We start from the raw sequence: 10,645 nt of genomic DNA, 5'->3' as shown, positions 1-10,645 counted from the left end.
TATTATTTAAATTTTTTTTTATTTTGTTTAATAACGCAGAATCGTATGGTTTTATGAGTTAGATCCGGCCACCTATCACTATAACTGACGTTGCGGGACTTGTCCATTAATGTGGGGGAAGTCCAGACTACGCGCCCCGTAGGATTTAAACTGAGGAGGGGTATTCTCATTTAGCCACAAACCCACGACACCACCCACCTATCGTCATTTTTAGTTTAAGCTTCAATTTCATCGAATTGAATCTACGCCTTAAATTGAAGTATTTTGTTCTAATTTTTCCTTTATATTCTAATATGAAAAGTATATAAAACGCAAAGAATTGAATAGACTTTTTAACATCTCGATAAAGGATTAATATCTATTTTAATATCTCTATGAATCTCTTCCAACCCCTCTCTCCTCCCTCACTCCCAACTTCCTAATGTTTATTTTCTTATTTATGTATTTGTTGTTTTAAGTTCAATGCAATATTATGAAGTTATTGTTGGGATAATTGAGCCAAAACAGATGACCCGTGTCCTACGAGGAAACAGTTTTTCAAACACTAGTACCAATTCCTACAAGGAGTGAGATATTATTGTCTTATAAGGATTATAATATTGTTTTCCTATAAGGATGAGGATATTTGACCTCTTATAGATAGAACCTTTTGTTAAGGTTTCATTTGTACAGAATCCAAATAAGGGAGACTTGAGTGGTTGTGGGTAGTGTGTGAAAAAAGAAGTTTGTATCTCGTGGGTTTAGTAAGAGTATTTTCAATTATGTAATCCTAGGTAACCATTGTAAGGGTACTTAGAAGCAAGATAGTAATATCTTAAATGTGATCTCCATTGTAATATTATCAACTATAGTTGAACCTGTTTTTTCGCAGAAGAGTGGACGTAGTCCCAAGATAGGGGCGAACCAGTATAATCACTGTGGTGTTAAGCTTTTCTATCCCTATCTCTTATTCCTTTGTTATTGTTACTTTTTAGCCTGTGGAAGGGAAAAATCAAATAGTTCCTGTTTGAAGAACTGTAGAATCGATTTATCTATTTTTTTTTCCAACAGTTATGTTGTGCATGCATTTAAAAAGTGTGATATTAAGTTGGTGATTTTTTTTTATCATATTTATTTAGGTATACAATTTTAAATATTATGAAAATATGATTTTCTTTTTTTTTTACAATCATTTATCATATATGTAGAGATGATATCTCTATGGAATGATGTAAAAATAAATATACTACCATTAAAATTGATGAACTATATCAACATTAAGTTAGACTTGAAGCCTCATTTTTTTTTTAAATAAAAGTATCTTGAAGGCTTTTTTTTTTCTGAAATAAATGTATCTTGAAGCTTCATTTATTAATTGAACCAATTTCTATCTGTTTCAATTCCACGATTTTCAAATTTTTTACATCTCGATATTTTCATAAAATTGGAACCTCGACACAATTAGAACCTTTTTAAAAATATCTCTATTATTTGACGTTATTATGGAAAGTATCTTTTTGTTTGTATTATTAAAATAGAAACATATTTGTTTGGTAAATAAATCAATTTTTATCTAACTTTCAATTTCATTCAATTACATCTTAAATTTTGAAGAGTTAGTTGTAATCTTTACCTCCACTATTTCTAGTGGATATGAAATCTTACCGATATGAAATCTTACCTTTGAATAAGTGATAATTTTTAATTTCTAATGGGTTTTGATGGGAAAAAATCCTCTACTTCTACAGGAATGAAGTAGAAAATAATTGAGAAATTTAAAAAAAGTAATATTGGAGAAAAAACCACGGCCCACAAGGAAAAATCCACTATGTGAAAAGTTATTACAATGATTTATCTCCCCGACCCCAATTACACAAAACACTCTTTCAAAAGCAAATATCGCTCAGTTAACTAGAGCTGGTATACCAAACTTAAAGTATTTCAATTGGGATAATTAAAACTCAAGTCTATGAGCACTTTTTATAGTAGTTGGAACACACCTCCTCCTTGTACTTTTCCTATGTGGGACAACTTGTAGCACATGGAGACCATTCTTGTATTCTTCTAATGTGGGACAACTTCCATTCCAATATTTTACCAAAACCCAACAGATTCCATCTTGGCAAGATATTGAATAATTCACAGCTTCTACTTCACTCATTGTCTTTATTGACAATCATAATTTTCAATTCAGAGAACTATAGCCTACTCCACCATAAAAGTAGATCACTTGGAATGTCGCCTTCAAAGATTTTTCTTCCTCGTCACATGTCAATAAATCCTGCCGAGATTTATGGTGTAACTTCCACCTACTTGGCTCACCTGAAAGTTCTCCAGCCATCAACACAACTTCCACCACACACACCTTGTATAACTGCCAAGCCAATGCCCATTTGTAAACTTGTATAACCGCTAACATCACATCTTCTATCACGGTAAAACGGACATACCATGAGGATGAATTCTCTCTCTCTTCAAAGGAACTGATCATTATCTCCCCTTATGAGAGAAACACTGTAAGCATCCGGCCTAGAGCCCTTTGACGAACCGGCTCTGTTGGGACAATCTTTCTTCATGTGCCTAGACTGTCTGCATCCCCATCAACAAGCTTTCTTTTGTATGGAATCTTTCTTCTTCAAACTGCTAGCTACCAGTGTCGAATCTTCATGTGAAGTATGACCTTCACTCTTCAGCCTTCTTTTCTCTGACAACAGTTTACTAGTAGCCTCGGCAAAATTGAAAGTATCCTTATACATCAAGATCGACTTCATGTGTTCATAAGAAGGTGGAAGTGATAAGATGAGCCTGAGTGCTTTATCTTCGTCATCTATCTTCACTTCGATCGCCTCCAACTCAAAGATGATGCTATTGAGATTACTAAGATGATCTGAAATTTTCGTACCTTCCTTCATTCGCAGGATATGAAACTACTCTTTCAGGTACAGCCTATTTGAGATGCCCTTTGCCTGATACAATGCTTCGAGCTTCTCCCAAAGTTCTTTGGCTGTCGAAATTCCATGCACATTCGTAAGAATATTCTTAGCTAAACCTGTTCGTATTGCACTTGCAGCCCTCAAATCCATTTCCTCCCAATCTTCATCACTCATACTGGACTTTTTAGAACATCTGCTGGAACCACCACTAGACTTCATTGGACCACCATATCACCGCTTAGCTTTCAGAAGCACCTTTAATCGGTCTTCCCTTCAACGCCTTGTGTAACCCAGATTGTACCAGCACATCCTTGACTTACACTTGCCACAAGCCGAAGTTGATCCTTCCATCAAATTTCTCCATGTCAATCTTTACTGGACTCATAAAGAATGACATATCCCTTCACACTCCTAGTGAATCTGCAAATAGTGAACAACCCAGACTATTCACAGAACCGTAGCTCGTTTCAAAAAAAATTTTCTGATGTGAAAGTTTAGACAATACTGCAACCATATAGCACACTCAAAAATTCTAGAAACTACAAACCTAAAGCTCTGATACCACTTGATGGGAAAAAATCTTCTACTTCTATCGCAAGAATAAGCAGAAAATAACTATCAGTTCAGTTAACTAGAGCTAGTATATTAGGCTTAAAATATTTCAATTGGGATAATTAAAACTCAAATCCATGAACTCCTTTTATAGTAGTTGGAACACACCTCCTCCTTGTACTTTTCTAATGTGGGACAACTTCTAGCACATTGAGACCATCTTTATATTGTTTCAACGTGGGACAACTTCCATTCCAATATTTTACCAAAATCCAATAAATTTTATAGTTTTGAAGAATCATTAAAAAAAAGTTTTCATGTGCATTCAATACATGTATATGATACAAAATTATAGTATCATAAAATTTATACTTCCAAGATAAGTCATTTTGTTTTCTTTTTTTTTTTTTCTTTTCCTTTCATCTTTTCATCTTTCATCCTTTTTTTTTTTCCATTTTGAATCGTTTTACTTTTACCCCAATAACTCTACTCTATTTGATATTTTTTTATTTGTGAGTTTATTTTCAAATAGTAAAATAATTGCTAATAACTATTTTGATAGGTTATTTGGTTGGTAACTTATTATATATATATAATATATATATATCCATTAAGAAAGTGTAGGCACCACTATATAAAAACAAAAAGTTAAAAATTAGATACTTGAACTATAAATATTAAGGCAATATTTTTTTGGGAACCTAAGACAATATTGAAAAAAAAATACTTTAAAGGTGAAAAATGATAAATACAATTTTTATCTCATATATCATATCTCTTCATCAAAATCATTTGATTTCACCCGTCTCGTTTCTGTTTTCTTTTAAAGTTGTATTTGGTTTGTGAATTGGATGTCATTCTAATTTCTAGGATGTTGGTTGGGAATTCAATTTGTCTAAAATACCTATAGATATTCAATAATCAAACATCAACAATAAATTTACATACATTAAAAATGAACTTGTTTGAAAATTCAATTTGAATCTTTTTACTACAACTCCACTTTATTTGATATTTTCTTTTTATTTGTAAGTTTATTTTTAATTAATTGAATAATTATTGTTTCTGGTCTAATAATATAATTTGATTTTATTTGTTAACTATTTTGATATGTTATTTTATTGATAACTTCTTTTGTTCTATTTAATCAATATTAGTTACAAATGAAAAAGAACATATTGTCTAAACGAGTAACAAATAATATCTAATTCTAATATTATTAAATGAGAAAAAAATAATTATTTCATTATTTAAAAATTTACTTACAAATAAAAAGAAAATATCAAATAAAGTGAGATTGTTGTAAAAGGATTCAAATAAAAAAGATAGAAGCCGAACAAATGAAAGAAAAAAATAAAATATCAAACGTGGTATCTTGAAATTAAAGTATAAATAATATTAGGAAAAAAAGAGATAATTTAAGAAGGAAAATATATCCTATCTGAAATTATTTAGCTTCTTAAAATTGTGTGGAGTCTACTTTATTTGTATATTTTATTTCCATAATAACGTGGATTACACGTAGCGATTTCTGTACTAGAGGATTAGAAGGAATCTGCCGAAGTGGCCGCCACGTGAAAATCAACCGTGGCAGCCGTACGTAACCAAGCCTTAATTTCATTGACCTTTTTTCAAATCAAACACATGGAGTGACATCATGTTTCGTCAAATTAAGTGGTCCCTGATGTTTTTTTTTTTTAATTTTTTTGTTTGACAATTGTTGGCTCCTATGTTGAGATTATAATAGATGCATTATCGAGTGAGCTATACTCAAATGGTCGTGAAGAGAGACAAATAAATTTAGAAAGAAATAAAAATTTAGGGAGAGATTACAAGATTTTATTGATAAAAAATAAAATTAAAGATAAATAAAGTGAGTGAGAGACACAAATTTTAGAAAGGATAAAAATGGGGCTGTTTAGGCCGGTGAATGGCAACCGTAACTATAATTGTTTTAAGGTAGCAAAATTCTTTGACGGGTAAGTTACTACCCACACGAATGACGTAATGATCACTATCTGGAAGAGAGACTTGGTAAGATAGACATGTTTGTGATGATGCATGCAGACTACCTGCTCTTGGACAAAATTTTTATGATTTTAGTGTTTGAAAATTTTAATTTGAAACCTTAAAATACAGAATTACGTTGGAAAGATAAATAACTTTGAAAAATATATTATTTCATACTATGATGAAACAAGTAAAATATAATACATTATAAATTATACAATATTGTAACATAATAATTCTACAAAAATTATAACAAAAATATTAATAAATTAATCAATATTATTTTAGATTAAACTAACTATTTAGTTAGTACTTCAACTATTACTAAATTTACTATATGAATCTCTTATTTTCAGATTTTTGTTGTTAGATCATCAACCAAACTAGCGATAGTTTTTCTCCCAATGTGACAAAAAAAAAAAGTGAAATAGAAAGACAAGTTTAAAATTTAAAACAGTAATTATTTTTAAAAAGTTCCTTTTATTTTTTCAGTTATGAATTATTATTGCCAAACATTTTTTTTAAATAATCACTCTTTGTTATATCGGGCCATGCTTCTTTTCGGGGCGGCAGATCTCAATTCATGAAGCACGACATTTGATCTTCAAACGGCAGAAGGATTCAAATTTTAAATATTCATAAGAGTTGTGTCAACGTCAAATGAATTCAGCACAATTGAAAACGTTCTACAACCTATTTGCTATATTTGGCTTATTTTCTCTCCAAAAATTAAAATAATTTAAAGAACCCTTAGGGTCTTCACATTATTTGATCTAATCAAACAAAACTAATGTCACAAGTATGTCTAATTAGTCAAATTTAGACACCAAATAACATATATGAAACAAAAAACGATTTTCATAAAAAACAATTTCCACCAATAATTTAATTAAAAGATCCAAAGACCATTATGATGCCAATTGTTAGATGCTGGATCGAATTCCAAAAGCAAAGATCCAACAAGTGGAAATCATAATAAATGAGGAGGAAACAACACTGCAGGAGTTCGAGCATTAGACTTCGTGCTCTGAGATGAATAAATCATCCTTAAGTTTAAGTTGATGAGTTGGATAAATTTAAGTCACTTATGAGTATCTCAACAAATACTTTGAAAGTTTGAGAATAGGTCTTCAATGGTTTCTTTATTGGTTAAAATTTTGCTTTCGAAAAAACAGGTGATATAAGTCCATGGTTGACTCCATGGGATCTGTGGGCGCTGATTTGGAGAAGTAAGGAATAACGGCTAAAACAAGGTGAGGGAGAGATTAAAAAGAGTATGAAAACTTGGAAAGATTGTTTATGGAATAGAGTTTGATTATAAGTCTCTTTATGCCTACATTTTCATATTGAGAGGTTATTTGACTCAAATATAATAATAAAAATTACATTTTCATTTCTATATTTTTTAGTTGGCCCATCTTGGGATTCCATGATCTCGACATTAAATCATATTCTATGAGGCTTCAAAAACTCAGTGAGACATTTTGTCCTCTATAATTTTCCCTTCCATGGGCTTTGGCTTTTTTCATAAAACTCCCGCCATAATATTCATATTTGATTGAAGGGATAATAGACGACATAGTATTTTTTTTCTTGTAATAAAAAAAGTAAAAACTGTATAATTTCATTCAATTATAAAAAAGTTATCTTTAATTATAACAAGTTATTATTATAATGAATAATATAATAGTAATTATAGTTAGAAACTCAAAATTTTAAATTATATAGTGGAACATTTGTTTATTATTTTTATTCTAGAATTTCTAATTCTCTAATTTATATATTCTAGAATATATAAATTCTATTATTTTATTCTAAAGAAAATATCCAAACACAACCACAATATACAAATGAGAAAAAAAACTGTAAATAACAATAAAACGACACAATAAATTCTACTGGTTCACCACAAAGGGTTATGTTCAGTCTTCCACCTGGACGTGAGTACTTTAATAATAATTGTTAAGGGTTGGTTACAAAGCTCTCTTCAAAAATATCTCTTGTAGGTCCCAACAAAAATCCCTAGCTTCTAAGCATTTTACACAATTAATATTTAGGAACAAGAACGAAAAACTCACCAGAATAAGATACAATTACCCCGATAATGTCAATCCTGATAAACCCCAATGCCTTTGCCAATGCACGAGCCGCTGCCACTGATTTGCTATCAAAACCCGCTCAAAATCGGCTGCAAATAACCCTTCTTTTTGTTGGTCAACCCTAAAACCCAAAAATTGCTTTTTGTAAATGGCGACAAAGCGCTGCGGACAGAAAGCAATCACCCGCGCCCATCAGGACAGCGTAGCAGCATTGTCTCCTAGCGTCGCAGCGCTGCCTCCTCAGCCCTTGTGGCCTGCAGCTTTCGCTTTCCCCTGTTTTTATTCTCGCTTTGATCCCGATGCATTCCGACTTGATCTCAACTCATCCCTAGCTCCGACGTCTTGACTCCACCAATTTCAACAATATGAATATTGAAATTGGCTCATTTGGAATGGCTCATTTGAAAATAAAGGGATAATAAATCTAATTTATTATTAATATCCAAAGTAAAAAATTTAATTAAAGATTAAATAAACAATACTATTTAACTTTTTCCAAACCAAATATTTGTCAACGAACTAGCATCTCATCTTTTTCCAAACCAAATATTTGTCGACGAACTAGCATGGTATCTTATTAACCTATAGTTTTGAGATCTGATAGTGAATAATTGATTAATTAATAAATTATCAGTAATAGCCCATCTCAACCTAGCTGCATGTATTGTTGACCAAAAAGTCATGGGTTCGAACTCCCTAGGGTTCCACGCTCATTATGCTACAGATGAGTTATATGTTAATCCTAACTACTTATCAATCATTATCTCTGTTTGGCATTTGGAATTTGTAGAAAATGATTTCAAATTCTAGAATTTTGAATGATGAATGATTTCAAATTCTTAATTGTGTTTGGAACAAAAATGATTGTAAATCATTAAAATTAAAATTTATTGTTTGGATGTTTACGAGAAATGAAAAGAAAATATAACATTTTACTATTATGTCCTTAATATTTTGTAGAATGTTATATGATTAATAGTATAATATTTTAATATAAACTAGTAACTTGAACCATGAAAAACATAAATAATTTAATCAAATCAACCTAACAAATATTAAAACTTATCAATGTCACGTTTATTTTAAAAAATAAATCGAAAAAAAAAACTTGCAAATTTTTTTATTCAAATATTAAAAAAAAACTTAAAATCAAACTATTTCTATTTATTTGCAACCATGTGTTTATTTTTATTTTTATCATAGTTATTTTATGATATCCACTACTAGAAAATAAAAGCAAACGGAGAAAAGAAGAAAAATATACAAAAAAAAAAAAACATAAACATATAAAGATCTAAACAATATTGAAATATTAGGAAACTTAAATACACCAAAAATAAAATAGAAAATCAACTTTTGTTTGTTAGAATGGTGTTGAAAAAAAAAATTGCTAGAAGAGTTAGTTTATAGTTATTAGAATAAAAAAACTACACACAAATCAAAATTTGAAACTAATTTGATTGATGATGTGCAAATAAAGGAAGTTAGAGTCACAAGTCTTTTTCACCGAAGTAGGACAAAATTGGAACTTATTACGTTTAAACTTAAAATCCTCACAAATCCGACCTATTTCGAACGAAAAATATTTGAACCAAAAACAGAAATTGAAATCATCTAACTTCCCTGCGGATAACAAATTAAATCTGAAGCTAGGAATATACCTGACGTTTGGTTGCACCAACTTGGCCCCTTCGCCTGTCTTCAAACAAACATCTCCAATTCCTCTCACCTTAGAGATAGTCTCATTCCCCATCTTCATTAGGCCACAATCACAAGAGATGAGAACCAACATCTGTCTGAAGCAACATGCGTTGATGCTGCACTTGTCTACAAACATGTTCCTCTGAACTTAAGCCAAAAACACTTCAATCCGTTCATCTCTACTCTTTCTATAAAAATGTTTCACATGTTCTTTCTTGTGGCAGTAATAACACTCAACTTTTCCACTGGGACTCTCACTAACCCTGTTATATCTCTGCTGTTACTTCCTGTTGTAATTCATCTTTGCTTTCCCTTTGTTCTGAGCTACCAAAGCTGATTCAACTCTGTTTTCTGCCCCTGTAGTAAATGCAGACATTTTCTCTAATTTTCTTCGGGCTTCCTCAGATAAGGCGACATCACAAATAGTTGAAAATTTCAAGTTATTTCCCCTAGCGAATTCGACACTACGGTCTTCATCGTCTCCCAACTATCAGGCAAAGACGTCAACAGCCTCATAGCCTTCACCTCATCCTCAATCTTGACACACATCCCTTTTAATTTGTTCAAGATATCGGTGAGCTCATTAATGTGGGAATTCACCGAGGTTCCCTCCTCCATGTGGATATTAAAATACTTCAATTGTATTGGCAGAAGGTTTTTCATATTTGTCTTGCAAGGTCTTCAACAATTCCTTCGTTGTAGTCTCTTTCACCACCAGACTACAAACATTAATCGATAACAACATTATGATGTTCGCAATGGCTTGCTCATCAATCTCATTATAGTCATTGTCAGTCATCCCTGCTGGTTTATCCCCTAAAGTCTTGTGTATCTTCTTGCACGTAAAAAGATTATTTACTTGCATCTTCAAAAAACTGAAATTCTCCCCGGTGAACTTCAGAATCCCTTCAGAGTAATAGCATACGTGATATTTGTCTCCCATGATACTGCAACCCTACAGCTCTGATACCACTTGTTGGGAAGTTAGCAGTCCTGTATAATTCTCCTTCCACAGAAAATATCCACACACAACCACAGTATGCAAATAAGGAAGAAAACTGTAAAGAACAAGAAAACGACACACCAAATTATATTGGTTCACCACTAAGGGCTACGTTCACTCTTCCACTCAAATTTGCGTAATTCACTAGTAATTGTTAAGAATGATACAAAAGTCTCCTAAAAAATATCCCCTAGAGGTCCTAACAAAAGCCCTCCACGTTCTAAGTATTTAACACAATTTATACTTAGGAACAAGGATGAAAACTCACAAGAAACAAGATCTAATTACCCCGAATATGTTGGTCTTATTTGATCCCAATGTCATTTCCAATGCCCGAGCCGCCCCTTGAAACTGCCACGAAAACCTTC

The sequence above is a fragment of the Momordica charantia genome (assembly GCF_013281855.1).
Source record: "Momordica charantia cultivar OHB3-1 chromosome 6 unlocalized genomic scaffold, Mcharantia_2.0 BLBB01000006.1, whole genome shotgun sequence".
In the NCBI taxonomy this organism is placed as follows: Eukaryota; Viridiplantae; Streptophyta; class Magnoliopsida; order Cucurbitales; family Cucurbitaceae; genus Momordica; species Momordica charantia.
Note: the sequence above shows the minus strand (reverse complement) of the source record.